Raw genomic sequence first — 15,152 nt, 5'->3', positions numbered from 1 at the left:
TGCAGCCCCAAAGCAGCATCGGCCCCGAACCGCCATCATTTCTTGCACTGTCGATCGACCTTCTAGAGCAGCGTAGTTGTGACGAAGCACCGACTGATAGCGTCGCTTGGTGCGCCTCCATGTGATTATGTAAAAAATACAATTTCAAAAACTCGCCGTCTTCTGGAAGTGTATTACGCCGTGAAAAGTGAATTAACCTAGCACTAGAGGGAAACAAAAGCCGAATTTGTCGTATATGAAATCATAGATTCCTAGCGCTAGGCGAAAGGTTTTCTCTTGATACGGTCGTTCGTACGCGAGTATACGTACAGTCACGGGCAAAATAAATGCCATCATGAAAATAGGAGCCAGAACACGCAAAATAGAAATACTGTACGTGGAGGTCAAACAGTGTCGCTCTATTGGTATATTTGGAAAGCCACGTTCCCAACTTTGTTTTTGTAACTAAGCCACGTGTCATTTTGACTTGCGTGGAAAGAAATCGCTATTTGTACGTTTTGATTCATATTTTTGGGTTCGCGTTTCATCTGTCTATGACTGTACGTATGTATGCACAGTCAGCAAAACGCTTGTCTATAACACTCCAGCGGCCTGCTCCGGACTACACGGGTGAGATCAGCTGATAGCGCCCGGTTTGAGTCATGTAGCATGTGAGTATGAGCGGCCAACCAACGCGATTGCCGTCTCTTTTCTCGCTTAGACCTACTCCGATCGGTACCTCTACTTTCGCCCTGACGAGCGCTGTCTGCGGTGTCGGGCCGAGAAACATCAGATAAGATAACCCGCCGCAGCGCTGGCTAGCTGCGCAAACTTAGCGTGCCTTTGGTGCGCATCATTGCGTAATCACCCTGCCAATCCTATGTGCTTATATCTCGCACACCATAGCCGAACGTCTGCGCAAGGCTTGGCTATTAATTTCTGAGTTCCGCTGGTGCACGCGATACACATGCAGCAAATTGGGAGGACAATGATGCAATGACTGGCTGCGCATCAGGGGTAATCCACCCGAAAAATCTGCGCAGCGCGCGCTGAGGCCGATTATCTCATCTTTTGTGTCGTAGGTTGGGCCGAGCATGCTCAGATGCTGCTGGTCTCAAACCAGGCGCTATCAGCAGATGCCGCCCGTGCAGTCCGGAGCCGTCCGCTCGAGTGTTATAGACAAGCGTTTTGCCGACTGTACGTACGCACGTCCTGGCATTTCCATCGTCATTGTAATCGGAATCACTACCAGCTTCTCACTAACCGGGAAACGACCGGCCGCTCTTCGCCAACGCGAGGAATCATGAGGGAGATCCCGATCTACCTTTTCCCCCTCCTCATGAGGGTGAGGAGTAGGAAAAGGTAGATCGGGATCGACCTACTGCCTACTCATCCTAACTCACTCGTGGATGAGCAGGCAGGAGGGTGACAGGCCGTTACCTCCCTTGAAGGGCGGGGTTCCCGTCCTCGAGAGGGCCCATCCCTTGCTTCTTACATTGGTCAGGAGCCGGTTCAGGAGGAGAGCGTGTGCTTGCTTGAAATTATATATAGCCTCCGGCATACTCTATCATATTAACAAGCCCTTTGAAAGCGGAAGTAACCCTGATTTTTCTTTCTTTCTTTTTCTTTCTTTCTTTTTTTTTTTTTGCGGGTGGACTTTGCAAGTTGGGCAATAGTTCTGCGGGGCACTTCCAGAAGAGCATGCAACGACGCCGTGCTCTGTTGAACGGGCATCATGCCAGCTCCCGAGCAGTGAGGCCTTGCAAAATAACCCCGTTCAAGCTCGGCTAGACAATCGCGAAGAATCCGGATTCTAGTTCCCACGAAAGCGATATAATACGGGTTCGACCACGACCAGGCCTATTTCTGGGAACTATCGGGCAGTTCCGCAATGCACAGAGCGCGCGTCGCGGAAGCCGCATGTGCAAGTGAGACGGCCCAAAAGACGCACCCCGTAGGCGCAATCTTCCACTCCCATCACCCCACACGCCCGCATCCCACTCCGGAATTATTTATGCCTTTGTCGGTCTCCACTAAGGTTCCGATATCGGCGCTCACGTTGCTGTTCCTCATCGTATGCTCAGAGGGCACTAACATAGGGAAAGATAATTTGAGGAAACTTGCCGAGCAGTTGTGTGGCATTCGTGAAACGTTCGAAAATCGAAGCGCTAATCGCCTATCTCTTCCCCAACAATTGGTTTTCGCCCCAATGAAGGCAAGTCAGACAGGTTTCGACAGGAGTAGTCTTTAGCTCAATGAGTAGTGCATGCCTAAACTACACGAGTTACTGCAATCCAATGGAATGCCGTCTAAGCTAGTTCATTATTAACTCGATAGCTTTATTGGGCTCATTTTTGGACTTTTCCGCAGCTTTTATCCGCCCACTATCAGCCGTGCTCATGAAACATCCGCGGAAATACGTAATCGCTGCAAACCGGAAGCTAATACTCAGGCAGGCAGATGCGACGGCTCGTCTGAATCTGTAATACGCTGAAATGCGGAAAGAAGGATCATGACAGTAGTGCCGAGACGACAGAAAAGATACGTGAATTCATCAGGTGCCGCGCCTGCGTAGTGAAGTTCGTTCTACATTCTGTCGGTAGTAAATTGATTGATTCGATTGTAGGGTTTAACGCGCCGACGCAACGCAGGCGATGAGGCGCGCCGCAGTGGAGGGCTTCCGATTAATTTTGACCCCCTGGGGATCATTAACGTGCGTCGAAATATCGTGCACACGGGCGTTCTTGCTTTTCGCCTCCATCAGGAAAGCGGTCGCCACGGCCGGGAATCGAACCCGCCTCCTCGTACTCAGCAGCGCAACGCCTTAGCCACTGAGCCACCGCGGCGGGTGGCAGTATAGTGCTCGGCTGACCGTCGCTATAGCTGTGCCCGCAACCGACTTTATCACCCCAAAGCGGCTGTGCCATCGTAACTAATCCCTGCAGCAACATTGTGTTACATAACGAAAACAGAAGGAAAGATTATCGCCAGTGTCTTAAAAACAAAGGAGGTTGTAGACTGAGCAGAAACAAACTAAAATGTCGTCTAGTAAGGCATAAACCCAGAATATAGCGCTTAGATACGCTAGTTCTTAATTTGATTTTCGAATTTTCGGTGACTCTGTCACCGCTGCAACGTGTGTGGGGAAAAGGCGCGATGGCACCACTCTACCAAGATAAAAAAAAAGCCACCCCCAAATATTTAGGGAGGCCATCCCAGAGAACACATCTGCAAGAATCCTCGTCATGGCCCTTCTAAGAAGTGGCAGAGACGTTCTCCGAAACATTTAAATACAGAAAAATCTTAAACGGATTAGGCCATACTGTGAAGAGCCTAACCAGGGAAATAGCAAGAGTTTAAGAGGAAACGACAAGACTTGCTCCGTGGATAAGACTTATGCAAGCGCTGATTATGAGCCGGATACTGTAACTGACCAACATCAAGCAGCCGCAACCTTTCACACCCAAATCTTAAGCCACGCAAGCGTAGCCGGCGTCTGTCGTTACTGTTCCACGGCAATTTAATACTGTTGAGTTCTGACTCTCTTGGCTGACCTTCAGGGCTTGGAAAGCAGAAATCGTAAACGCAGCAACTCCGTTCCTAAACGCTCCGTCGGCGTCGAAGCAACGCTACCGCGTCGTACATCTGAAGACCTAAACGTACATGTCACTGCAACTTTTTTCACCCAATTTGATAGAATCGCGTTCCATCCAATTCAATATCATCCCGTCCAACTTATCGCCTTCCAGCGTTTCGGCGTGTCTGGCGTCAAGGTTACTGGCCAGTTTATACGCGTTGAGGTTTTCGATCGGCGGTGCGCACATGTGCAAGCTGGTGCATGTTTCACTTTAAAAATCGTTCGCAGCCAGAGACTAATCCTATTCCTTCGTGTCCACCCATGTCGCACTGAGAATAAGTTACGACTTTTCGAAACTGCTCGATGCCCACGCTGTGTTGCGAGACTTTTGCTACTAAGACCCAGGCCACGAGCCGCGCGCCGTATGATTTTATACTAACGTGTATTATACGCGAATGCAAATTAAGGACATCAATAGCTCCTGGACTGTATCACTCCGCCGAAGCGACTTAGCCTAATGTCAACACGCGCGCACATTTTGAAAGGCAATGGCGCCTAATGCTTGATGTCGTCTACTTTTTCTAACCTGGTCCGTATGTCGTCGCTGCAGTAGTTTATAAGCAGATTAAGTCCGAAAAATTACGGGAACGACACGTGTCACGTTCGAAATACCCTCGGTAACGCTCTCTTTGCGCCCCGCGGAGGAACATCCGGCTGCGGTGATGACTCACAGGGGCAACTTTGTTCCCGGGTATAGAGGGAAAGCTGAAGCTCAAGTGCCGTGCCGTCATGGGGGCCTCCATAACAACTGACAGTGTTCCATTCTTTTCTTGGCTTGTAACGTGGCTTGTTACCGCTCCTTACGACAAAAGCAACGACGGGGTGACATGGTTCGTTGTACATGAAGTTTTGAGTGAGTGAGGTGAGTGAGTGAGTGAGTGAGTGAGTGAGTGAGTGAGTGAGTGAGTGAGTGAGTGAGTGAGTGAGTGAGTGAGTGAGTGAGTGAGTGAGTGAGTGAGTGAGTGAGTGAGTGAGTGAGTGAGTGAGTGAGTGAGTGAGTGAGTGAGTGAGTGAGTGAGTGAGTGAGTAAACTTTATTTTGACGAGCTTCAGGAGCTGATGATTGGGCACCCGCCCGGTGGAGGGCCTCCTCTAGTCCCGGAAGCCCTGCCTCACGCTGGCTTTCATGAGCTACACCACGATATTTGATGAAAGAACTTTAAATGTTCAAATGATGGGGTTTGACGAGCCTGGCATATGAGGCGCCCATTAGAGGAGGGCTCCCCATTGAATTTGGCCACCTATAGGATCTGTAACATGCGTCGAAATTTCGACACACGGGCGTTCTCGCTGTTCGAAGCACAACTTTAATAGGTCTTTTGACAACGATAATTACAGTTCTTGTCCCCGCAGGCAACTTTTAAGCTTGTTCGCGAGAAATGCCAAGTCACAATGTGACTTTACCCAGCGATCCAGTACGCCACGATTGTGTAAGCCCGGCTCGCGTAGACAGCAACGCCAGATTTCTCTCTAGTACATAAAACTGCATGCTGGGATCCTAATGGAGTTCAAATCGTTTTGAAGTGCAGCGGCACACGAATGTAACTTTAGTGCGAAAGGAATGCTAAAGCGAGGCCCCAGCAATTTCTGATGCTGAAATCGGTGACGTCATCACCTACTACTTCTTGCATCTCTGTTGGTAACCGACATTTCCCTGTCCTTGACGTGATACCGTAAAGCAGCGTTAGATAATTAGACCATCAAAGGCCACAACCCCAAGGACATTGCAAATCATTTCTCAAAAAACGTTGTCTATGGGCGGGGGCGCTGACGTACACCCTTTGTCAAAATTTTCCAGCACAATCCTAATCCTTCTCGACCACAAAGAGTTCAAAGAATAAGAATTACCTTTAAATATAACAAAACTATTTTGCGACAGCAAGAAAGAAAGGTGTTTTCTCTAGCTTTTCAGCATAAGACGTTTCAGCCTCGCTCGGGACGTAATTGTACATTGAATGTTCTACGGACTGCGCATTTCCGGCTTCGAATACAAAATTTTGACAAAGACTACATACTTAAGCGGATTCAGCAGTACTCGAAACAATTTAGAAATCGTATCTCATCGATTTTTATCCCCAATATTTGGTTCTAATGTTATCCCTGAAGCCACTTTAGGCGGCCGCTCCTTCATTCCAGTCTATAGAAGAATCCTTGTTCCAGCTTAAGCTGTCCATTACTGTATGTCATACGTAAACATCGGTAAGCTGTTAATGGCGCCAATTATGTAATTGCGGCATAAAATAAGCATATATTGACGAATAATGTCGGCCATGGGGGCCTGCATCCAACACAGAAACTAAAGGATGAGAATTCGTCGATAACTCTCATCGTAGCCAATTCCGCGATGCAAGGAGAGGCGAAATCGTTGAAACAACATTAAGAACCGCCCAGGGCAGCCAATACCTTCAAAACAACTTCCGACATTTTTGTAAGAAATTGCGACAATAATTCGCCTCGGCGATATTCAAATTTTGCACAAATGACGCCCGTTATATTTCCCATTACCACCGCGTCCCTACATCTGGCTCTGAAAGCAAAGAATCGCAGCATGCTGGTAGGAAACTTTGTAGCCTTGTAACTCTGAAATGCGTTATTGGGACTTTTTCCTCCTTGCGTTTTGCACTGAAAAAAAAAAATCGTTGTCGCGCAGGGAATACCTAGAGGGAAATAGGCTCCCCGCTAAAAATCGCGTTTCCGGTCACGGACTGCACAAAGCGAAGCCTGCCCGTGTGGAATGAACGAGTGCTATCCTGCCATGCGGTGAATCCACAGTGCTTCCTCTCAATTACCGTGCCCAGGTCTCTTCCTGCGCGGCGCTATGAACACGCACTTTTTATGATCTGAGTTTTTGTGAAATTCGTTTCTGTCTCGCAACAAGCACAAAGAAGAGAGTGACGAGATAGAGATAGAGATAGAGATATAGAGATAGAGATAGAGAGATAGAGAGAGAGAGAGAGAGAGAGAGAGAGAGAGAGAGAGAGAGAGAGAGAGAGAGAGAGAGAGAGAGAGAGAGAGAGAGAGAGAGAGAGAGAGAGAGAGAGAGAGAGAGAGAGAGAGAGAGTCCGCTTTTAAATTACCTTCCGAATCACTTCACGCGTTTTCGTTGTGCGCACGTGTGTGCGCAGGCGCCTCAGTGGGTGTCATTCATTGCCGCCCATCTTCGTTGTATAAGCACTGCGTGGACAACTAGACCCTGTTTTTCAAAACACGCTCTTGCTGTATATCTTGGCAGGAATGAAGACGTCGTTGCGAAGGGGGAGGCAACAAGCGCCCAAAGAAAGCCAGAGAGATAAGAAAGTTCTTCACTCCTTTCGGTGATGGGTGGTTGCCCCTTTTGGCGCTCCTCTAAATGAAGCGGATATTTGCATGAGGCGGCAAGAGATTTTCAGTATTCAACGATGAGGCAACCGAAATCCTTATTCAGGTATAGGGGGCTCGATACGAGAGTGGCGTGGTTGCCATAGCGCGCTTTAAATTCGCTGAAAAAAATTACAACTTAGAAGCTTAGCTCGTGCTTAGGCGCTTGAGAGCAAAGGAATGGACTTTTTGAACAAGGCTCTCGAGTTTGATGCATAAATTTGGCGCTTCAAGCTAGTCCGGCACTTTCTGAGAAGATGGAATATTTTTAATAGGAGAACCGCAGTAACCCAGCGAATTATTTATTCACCTAGATAACAGGGGGCTTAGAAGAGGTCAATTATACTTATTAATAGTATGAAAGAAAAGTTCTGGGATCCCCATACGTGATATGTGAATGGACAATAACTGTATTTATAATGATGACACGAAACGTGGCAGTGCACAAGCCACAGATTCGTTGCACGCGCTTTGACGGGATTTTACTCTCTTCAGTAAAAAAAAAAAGAAAACACGGATGGTTGCCTGCAGATTTCCACATTTGAATGTCCAGTAGTCAAAGAAAAAAACTTTAGTGGTTCCAAAGCATCTTTTGAACATGAAAAACTCGCGAAATCGTGACAGTGGGAAACCCCAATAGCGCTAGAATTTTTATACTCTGTAAAATGAGGTGTAAATCGCTGTATATAACTAATACCATCCCACCCTACACAAAACAAAGGAAAACACCCTTAACTGTATTTGGTCATTTACAACACTGCTACACCCTAGCAAAAACACAAGAGTACACCCTTTTAAAGAGTGTTGTATTGTTAACTGCACTCCTGCAAAGGATGTTTTTCTTTGTTTTTGATGGGGAAAAAGGTGTTAGTTGTAGGCAAAAAGGGTGTAAATCAATTTATAGTGTAATCCCTTTTCTGTGTCGTTTTTTGAATTCCCGCCATCGTTCCCGCCCATTCTTATCACCACCCTGTTTATATATGCGGATATCTGCTATTGGTCAGCTTTTTTTTTTTTTTTCGCGTGCTTCGTGGAGAGCGAAATCGTCGTCGACTGCTCCCTGTTAGCCTGTTACGTCGACATTGGTTGTTGTTTAGAAATGTGCGCATCCTACTGGATGCGTAGGCGCTGTCGTATTCGTCTATGCACACCTTTTTCTTTTTTTAAGATATCTTGTCTTACGCCATGCCACAAGACGCGTACGCAGCTTGTGAAAAGGCATGCGTGAAGTGCTTGTGCGCGCGGCTCTAGCCAAATAGCCGTTTCACACAGTCCAAACCTCTTCTCACGTACAGTACGCCACATGCAGACAGTCGGGGCAGACTGACATACGGAGAGGGGCGACATTATGCGCGGGTTCTGGTACTCCTTTCCGTCTTTGTGTCCGTAGTCACCAAAACTTCCCTAAAAGAGGAAATAGGACGTCACACAAAGAAATTAGGTCATGATGGGTGGGAATAATAATTGGAAGTTTCGTTTTCTGACTGTGGTTGCGCACCAGACGTGTATGTACACTGTCTTGAGGATAGGGATGTATCCCAGCAGAATTACGACCCTCGCAAACTGTTTGCAACGTAGGCACTGCAGGCACACGCGCAGCTGCATCCCACAAATTGATTTACACCCTCTCTTTTTCTTCTCATATTAGGCTCATCACCCGGCGAGCGCTCCGAAGTCTTGGAAATGTGTGTCGGATTACAAAGGAATTCTCTTCTCCAGATCCATTTCTAATGCTATACAATGCAATATGTATCCCCCAGTTAGAATATGCTTCTGTTGCCTGGAACGGCATCTCCAAATCTAGTAGTGAATTAATAGAACGTGTGCAGAAGAAGTTTTTATCCATATTTAAGCACCGTCATCACAATCACAGTTTTCATCCTGATTCTGACTTACCCATAGTTCCTTCCATCCCTTCGTTGACCTGCAGACGTATGCGTGCAGACCTTACATTTCTTCACAAACTTGTTCATGGTGACCTTTCTTGCGCGGACCTGCTTAACTGTTTAGAGTTTAGTGTTCCACAGAGGCCCACCAGGTCGCATCGCCCTTTCTTGACCGCTGCGCGCAACTCCAATCATTCTCCTGTGCGCAGAATACAGAATTGCTACAACCGCTTATCTGAACGCCTTGACATCTTTCAAAGCTCCTTTACAATTTACCGTACTGCGCTGTTGAACACAGTATGTTAAACATCTATGATATCTCTGTCGTTCGTTTTTCTTTTTTTTATTGCTGAAATTTGGTTTCTCTGCAGTCCTGTTTAACCAATATAGTTGCCTGTTTTTGAAACTGTTTACTTATCATGCTTGTCTTATCATTTGTCTCTATACTCTTGTCATTGTTTTTGTCGTCTTACTGTCAAACTTTGTTCTCTGCTTGTTGTGTACTCATTACAATAAGCTGAGCCACAAAGGCATCTTCTTTTTTCTTTTTTACCTGTACCCAGGCTCCGCCTGTGCTTTATTTTTGTAATTTTCGCTACTTCAATATGTGTGTGTCTTGTCGCTTGTTTGTTTCTTGCAATATGTTTCTTGTATTTTGTTTTCATGTAACTATCCGTGCGCCAGCACTCAGGCCTCTGGCTGTTCCTGGGCACGTAAATAAACATGATTGATTGATTGATTGATTGATTATTATTATTATTATTATTATTATTATTATTATTATTATTATGACCGTTTGCCGGCAAATGGGGATATTTCGCTGGCGTGCCCTCGACACTTGTTCAAGCTGTGTCCTCACAGCGGCGCCCGGGGCGAACTCTTGGAAGAATGCGCCGGTCCAGTCGGGCATACAGCCGCGCGAAATTGCCATCACGGGATTCGCCGCTCACCGAAGCGTGCAGCCGCCCTTGGGCCCTGGTGCTAACACTGTCTGCGCTTTCGTAGAGCGCGCACACGTACGCTCTGGCGGGACCGACGAGCCGCAATGCGTGGCTTGTCTCGCTGCCGCGAAACACGTAAATAAACAAGGTCCATCGACGGAGACGTTCGATCCAGTTATAAGAGACGGATCGTCACTTCTGGTGTATATGGTGTTCCTAGGCGGTTTTCTCTTTTTAGCGCTGCACTGACTCGTCCATGGGACGCGTCCGCACGGCTTGGTCGAATAATGAGCCATCCTATTTGATCGAACTGAAAGGTTGGGTGGTGCGCAGCGTGAAGACAACCAAGACCGAAAGGAATGCTTCGGTCAAGGTTATCTTCACCTAGACCGAAAGAGACGGAGGGAGAGAAGAGAATGGGAGAGAGCATTGTCCTTCAGTGGACACAAGATGGGGTGATGGAGATGATCATTGTAACGACGGCGACAACAATCATGATGATTATGACAAAGAGGGGGGGGGGCATAATCGAGATTAACGTCATGCCCGTAGTACACACTAAACTTTTTTACACCCTTTTGGGCCGAAAAGGGTGTAAAAATCTTGTCCCATGGCTAACACCCTTAAAAGGTGTTTTGGCAAAAAAAGGGTGTATGGATGAAAAAAAGGGTGTTGAGCTCAACACCCTTAAAAAAGAGTGTTGCGGACGTTCAACACCCTAAAAAAAGGGTGTGGAGTCTCACACCCTTTTTTTGAGGTGATGGCATGCGCAGAGGCAATGTCAAACGGCGGAGCGCGCAGCATTTAACACAAACAGCCAATACGTACAAGTTACAGTTTGAACACGGGATGCAAGCGGTACAAGGAGTGCATACTTCCTTAGCAATACATGTGCTGTTCTTGGTTTTATACCCAGCAGAGGAAAGCCCCCAGATGGAGTCGGTGGGCTTGTCGCAAAAAACTGATATTTTAGCGCTAATTTTGGAAGTATGGATTTTACTACGAGAATATACAAATTAACACGTGGATTTGCAAAAACTTTTTAATTACGCGGTAGTTTTTCTGATCCGTAACTTAAAGAATTTTATTAAATATCATACAAATCTTCCCTGCCACCTCAACACCCTTCAAAAAGGGTGTTCATTATTTCAACACCCTTTTTCCCAGGAGGGTGTAAAGCTACAAATTAGGGTGTTCGAAACTAAGAAACAGGGCGTAAAGAAAAAAAGGGTGTGAGAAAAGACCGCCAACGAAGAAAAAATTTCCCCGCATTTCCCCGAGGGGAAGAATGTGAAAGTGCGAATGCAGGAGTTGAATTTGCGCGGTTCGGTAATGTTCGCGAAAGAGAGATCACACGCACACACACAACTACAAAGAAAGAAAGATGCATTTATTCACAGACACCTATTTGTGTTGTCGTTGTACTTGATTGCTAGAGCGGATCTCAGCTTTGAAATTTCGTGTCAGTACTTCTTTAAGCGGGTGCATTAGCCCTTCTCACGCCCGATTCCTGGCCAATCCCCCACGTGGGTATGTGCCATGCACAGACACCTATTTGTGTTGTCGTTGTACTTGATTGCTAGAGCGGATCTCAGCTTTGAAATTTCGTGTCAGTACTCCTTTAAGCGGGTGCATTAGCCCTTCTCACGCCCGATTCCTGGCCAATCCCCCACGTGGGTATGTGCCATGTCAGCGGCCAGGCAGCGCGCGCCCATCTCCCCCCGTTGCCAAGGAAGACGAGGAGCGCGCGCACCCGCAGCTGTTGCTATGTGGACGGACGGCGGTCACCGGAATTCAGGGTCGCTTATAAAGTGCATTCGCACTTAAAAAGGTGGAGAGACCTCCAATTTTGGAGGCATTTTGTACCTGTTTACACAGGTGGACTGAACATTCTCTACAAGCGGGCGGGGGGGGGATTGTGCCTCACGATGTTTACAGCAATATGAATTGGCATAATTTATTACCAGTGAAGCTCTTTAAGCTTCAGGAGGGAGTTTCGGCAGCATTAGCAAAAACATACAAAGAAAAAACTGGGGCGCCTGTAAAGGGTGCACCACCGCAGATAGGGTATTATGACAGTGAAGTCGGCTTTCGAGCTTGTTAGAGTGTGAGCACAAGGGGCGTATGCGTATCCGCACCTCTTACTGTACCATTTCAAAGGTACTAGTATTTTTTGGATTCTAAAAGGTAAAAAAATTTGGGCAGCTTGCAACAGTGGTGCAAGACTGGAGAAACCGCAACGCTGGGGGCCGACCTACCTTGTTTCCCTCTTGGATCTCCTGGAAATGGGGAGGGGGGGGGGAGGCGGGCACACTGGAACAGCCTTGTAAAATCTGGTTAAATTTGGCCTCATCCCTGAGCGGTCATCCTGGCTTAGCAAGAACATTGTAAACCTTAGCAAACATAACAAAACCTAGCAACACCGGAAGAAACTAGGTCGACCCCCAGCTCCGCTGCTCTTTTTTTGCAACTGAACACCTATCTCACACCGTTTCAACAACCTACAGAAAGCCAAGCGTGTTGCAGTTCGTAAACATCCTTTTCGCCACACGACTACAGTCTTCTTAATTTTGAAGGTTCAAATTGGTGTCTCACGTGCCAAAGCTAAACTTGGGGCATGAGGTGCACCCAATAAGGAAACGAGCGATCATTGCGTAAGAGCAATTATTTTTTTTTGCGTTTGGAAATTTCTTGCGAGTAGAGTAGTATATGAGGGGATGTCTTCTTCTTTACAGTGCTATTATGCATCCAAGCATGGCCTTATTCAATGAACAGCTGAACACCTTTTCCACACCCTTTCAACACCCTAAGAAAAACCAAGGGTGTTGAAGTTGATCAACACCCTTATTTTTAAACAAAAAGGGCGTAGAGCTAGAAAAAGGGTGTTGAGACTCAAGAAAAAGGGTGTAAAGGCCTCCCAACACCCTTTTTCCACCTATGCTACGCCCTTTTTGGCTAAAAGGGTGTAAAAAAGTTTAATGTGTAGCAGGGGTAAATAAAGTCACATGTTGGCGCTATTCGAAGCGCAATATGAGTAAGTTTGGAGAAAAGAAGAGGAAAGCAGGTAGCTTCAAATCATTTATCGTGCGAGCCTTGCATCATCTCGAATAAAACGTTGATATGCGCACAGACGTACTGCTGCGCCGAACACCTCGCCGGGGCCCCTCGGCGATTGCACCACTGAGCGGAATGGCAGCAAGCAGCTGCTTTCAGCGATATTTTCTCTGCGCTCCCTGCGGTGTCGTCAACGAGAACCGTTTCCGAGCGGTTTTTTCCCGCCACCTTTGCAAGCGGCAGCCTTCCCGGGTTTCATTCGCGGGCTGTTACTTGCGCTCCACGATGCATTCCCTCAAGCACGATCTACCCGGCCATTGAGCCACGGGGCGCTCATCGACAATAAAATGGCTCGTATAAGCGCAATTTGAGCTCCACTCATGTGAGCCTCATCCTCCTTCTCAGAGCCAGTCGGCCGTTCTTCAATTGAAGGAAGACTTCCTCGGAAGAGCTTCAAACAACGAAGGTCTCCCTATCACGTAGCTGCTGATCACACGTTTCGTGTTCAAAAAGGCATGGGAGAGATAGATAGATATATATAGAATAGAATAGAATAGAATAGGATAGAATAGAATAGAATAGAACTTTATTGTCGTTACAGAATGGTACATCACCAGAATATAGTCAATACAGAAAGGGGTCCCAGAGTAATGAACTGTAGTGGGACCCCTTGTTATTGATAGCATACACAGAAATAGCTTAATTGCAGCTGCTAGCAGGAATGATACCTAATTTTTATAACGAGAGTACGCGTAAACAGAGAATTGTTAACATTGCATATTTTAGGAATAAACAAGGAACATATTGAACAAATAAAGCACATAGCATTCAAACAACTAACCCAGGAATATTTAAATAAAATAAAGCATCCTATAAATGGTACAATATTCAGTTCAGTCAATCCATATACATAGATAGCAGTTGTATAAATGCAATGCTTAGGTGTGTAAAAGATTTAAAAAAAACCACTACACTAGGCGAAATGTGAGTGCGCACGTCAAAAGTCTATGTGATGGTTCGTCAAAAATGATCAGAGGGAACGTTTAAATGTTGATGGACGTACTTGTGTTTTAACCGTATGAGGTAGCTCGTTCCATATTTTGATTGAAGTAAAAGCGAATGTCTGTTTACCGTAGTTCGTGCGTACCTTTGGAAGTAAAAAGTTATTTTGCAATGAAAAACGAGTTTGGTTAGTGTTTTCTAATTTAGTTCTGCCAATAATATAGAGAAGATCGGGTTCATTGAAAAGGCGAAAGGCAGTTGTGGCAACGTTAAATGCTATGGTGTCAGTAATCGGAAGAAGTTTAAGATCAAGAAAAAGGGGGGCAATGGGAGCATCAAAACGACTACAGGTGATTATACGCAGTACCCGGTTTTGAATTTGCTGTAATGGTGCTATGTGGGAGTTGTAAGTCAGACCCCATGACCCAATACAATAGTTTATGTGATTGTGAAAAAAAGCATAGTATAAGGTGATTAGAATCCGTTTCTCAAAGTAATGGCGCGCTTTTATTAGTACCCGAACACTATATGCAACTTTCTTCCTGATTAGGTTAATGTGTGCATGAAATTTCAGAAAACGGTCAAGTTCAATTCCTAAGAATGTGCATTCATCAGTCGGTATGATGGCGTGATTATTGATGTACACAGGGTTGAGATCGTCACGAGGCTTTGTGGGCGTGCTAAAAACCACAAATTTTGTCTTAGATGGATTAATTAACAACTGATTATTGTGACACCAGTAAGAAATGTTGGCGAGGTCATGGTTCAGCTGTGAAATACCACTGGAAAGTTTTTCTTGGGATGTGAAAATGGTGGTGTCGTCGGCGTACAAAATGCAGTCGGTTTCGGATTTCAGACAATTCGGCAGGTCGTTAATATAAATCAGAAATAATAAGGGGCCAAGAATGGATCCTTGGGGCACACCTTTGTTTACAGTTTTTGTGTCGGAGAGAACCCCTGATATGTTAACTGTTTGCGTACGATTATGTAAGTGATTGCGGAGAAGCTGTAGTGCGGGACCATTTATATCTAATTGATGCTAGTTTACAAAAAAGTATGTCGTGGTTAATACTGTCAAAGGCCTTAGTAAAGTCAATAAAAACGGACCCAACATATTTTCCTTTATCTATTTCGGTTTTAAATTTATCTGTTAATGCTGTTAGGGCAAGGTTAGTCGACAGACCACGGCGGAATCCGAATTGTCTTGGTGTCAAGAGGCGAAGTTTCTGGAGGTAGTTCGAAAGCCGCTGTTCGATTAGCTTTTCTACCACTTTGCTTAGGAATGGAAGAATCGAAA

At 46.1% G+C, this 15,152-nt stretch overlaps 1 protein-coding gene across 1 annotated transcript in view; it reads left to right on the top strand.

The window, feature by feature from the left end:
- The window catches only part of LOC144173358 (BDNF/NT-3 growth factors receptor-like), a 523,417-nt gene that overhangs the window by 100,042 nt on the left and 408,223 nt on the right, over positions 1-15,152 (top strand). The window lies entirely within an intron of this gene.

This window comes from Haemaphysalis longicornis, unplaced genomic scaffold (assembly GCF_048455015.1).
Source record: "Haemaphysalis longicornis isolate Haplotype H1 unplaced genomic scaffold, Haemaphysalis longicornis Haplotype H1 scaffold_1, whole genome shotgun sequence".
In the NCBI taxonomy this organism is placed as follows: domain Eukaryota; kingdom Metazoa; phylum Arthropoda; class Arachnida; order Ixodida; family Ixodidae; genus Haemaphysalis; species Haemaphysalis longicornis.
The sequence above is the reverse complement of the archived record's forward strand: the minus strand, read 5'-3'. Positions and strand labels throughout refer to the sequence as shown.